Raw genomic sequence first — 2322 nt, 5'->3', positions numbered from 1 at the left:
AGAGGTTAATGGATTTGGTTTACATTGCACAGGATACACTTACGTTGGACGACACGCCACAGAAGAATCAACCTTGCTCTAGTTGTCATTCGCTCTTGCTGTCACAGTGCACGAAACAGATATAAATCCTCTTGACATCAATTGGAGAACATATCCAGTACTAGTGTCTGCGGCAGAGCTGCTCTCCCACAAATACCTTAAAAAACATAACAACAATCTATTAGTTGTGTGTATTGTCAACATATCATCACGAGATACGTACACAAACAAGGCAAGGGTGAAAAGTGAAAACACAGCAAACACAAATAAGCAATCGCAGACCACAAGAGTACAAAAGATAAAATTGTCTGGTTTTGGCCAAGTTCTTATGGTACTGAGACTTCGAGACTTACTCTCACTACTACTAACTGTCGGTGTTTAGTGAACGAAGTGACTGTACACAGTCATATGAGTGTGTCTAATAACGTGTGCACGCTTACCGGGTTCAGCGCGACATTTTAAATTCATCGCATCTTGTGACGCGGCTACGTAACGTAATAATAATTAGCTTACATGACAGCAATCATCGCACTCGCGAAGTGCAGTGCCCTACTGACCCGAGCCTCCTTGAAATGACGACGATCTGGAAGCTTCAAGGAAAACTCTTGAATACCGGACGAAAATTCCAAGGCTTTCCCTTGGAAGCTGCGAGTTTCAAGACAGAGTCTGGGATTTCAAGGGCCAACCTTGAAATTATCCACCCTCGAAATCCAAGAAATTTCCTCGGATTTCAAGACTTTCTTTTTACCGTGGATTTCGTCGAATTTTTAATCGTTCTGCTGGATGTCTCTGCATTCCTGGACTTATCGTCCCTAGACTCCAGCTTGTTTGATTTCTGCCCAGCTATGTTGCATATGCATGCCAAGCGCTTTCCTTCTCATTGCTTAACTTACTGCGGTGTAATGACAAAACTAACCTCGTCGTAACTTGTGTTAAATTTACCTTTCACCTTAGGTGCGGCAGCAGTTCCCTCGGCCGGTCAAAGTCTTCTTGCTGATCCAGCATATCAATGGTATTATTGATTCCCAATGAGGTTTATTCTGGACCTTAAAATCTCTATATGAATAGTTCTCTTTGAGTGTACTTTCATTGGACTCATAACCAATTACCTCATACCACATCCTTGTGAATTTTACTCACCCGTGCCAACCAGTAATGACAACTGTAAATTTTGTATTATTTAGTGTGTTGTGATGGTATGTAGTGTATGACAGCATGCCATTTCTGATATTTTAGGTGTTTGCAGCTCACTTATGCCACACCTTTTATCTTACATGTTTTAAACCAGAGATGTTATTTAATACTCTCGTAATTGCTAATTGATTCAATACATTCATCTAACTAACTAGCAGAACTAGTATGGGTTTAATTTCTTTCAAATAGCTTCTCATTGATGAGACTCTTTTTCCTGTGCCCTCTCCTGTGTCATCCCTTCATATATGTGAGCTTTGCAGTTCAAAAGATTGTGCTCTCAGGAAGCTCTTGATCCTGGCGTTTTGAAATTAGAGATTTGAACACACAGCCTCACTATCTGCTCGGTAATAGGTATAGGTTGAGAATAGTGGCATTCATTTCTGATTTGATCAATGTGCGGTCTAGCCTACATATATTGTGCAGTAAACCTTATTTACTTCAGAAATGGCATGCTGTCATACACTACATTCCATCACAACACACGACTTAATACTAAATTTACAGTTGACATTACTGGTTGGCACGGTTGAGTAAAAATTCACAAGGATGTTGTGTGAGGTAATTTATTATGCGTCCAATGAAAGTACACTCAAGGGATTTCAAGGTCCACATTAAACCTCATAGGGAACCCATAATACCATTGATGTGCTGGTTCAACAGAGGATGGCAAAGAAGACTCCAACCGGCCAAGAGAACTGTTGCCACACCTATGATGAAAGGTAAATTTAATACAAGTTGGTTATACAGGTTGGTTTTGTCATTATTTGTTTTGAACTAGAGATACCCAGAGAGAGGCTACAGGTCCCCCCGGTCCCGAAGCCTCCCTTGGAGAGGGCATGAAAAATTTTGCATGCGGTAATCGGTGGCCTGAATTTTTTTTCCGCTAAAGGGCAATTCCAGGGAGGGGTGTCCGTACGTAACGCGATTTGTAAGCGACTGAGAGGTGCTACAGTTTTGTACAAAACATGACTAGACGAGTCTTGAGATGGCGAATCCGGACATGTATTGCAAAACAACGTACCACCTCTCAGTCGCTCACAAATCGCGTTACGTACGGACTTTTCTTACCATTTTTCCTGGAATTGCCCA

At 41.5% G+C, this 2322-nt stretch overlaps 1 protein-coding gene across 4 annotated transcripts in view; it reads right to left on the bottom strand.

Moving 5' to 3' along the window:
• Positions 1-47: 47 nt before the first annotated feature.
• LOC127751898 (uncharacterized) overlaps positions 48-2322 on the bottom strand; it is a 5424-nt gene continuing 3149 nt past the window's right edge. For all 4 annotated transcript variants that reach the window (XR_008012266.1, XR_008012268.1, XR_008012267.1 and 1 more), the window contains exon 4: positions 48-196. The gene's annotated coding sequence lies outside the window, so the exon portion shown is untranslated. The remainder of the gene's footprint in view (positions 197-2322) is intronic.

This window comes from Frankliniella occidentalis, unplaced genomic scaffold (genome assembly GCF_000697945.3).
Source record: "Frankliniella occidentalis isolate FOCC.00 unplaced genomic scaffold, Focc_3.1 Scaffold1917, whole genome shotgun sequence".
Taxonomy (NCBI): domain Eukaryota; kingdom Metazoa; phylum Arthropoda; class Insecta; order Thysanoptera; family Thripidae; genus Frankliniella; species Frankliniella occidentalis.
The sequence above is the reverse complement of the archived record's forward strand: the minus strand, read 5'-3'. Positions and strand labels throughout refer to the sequence as shown.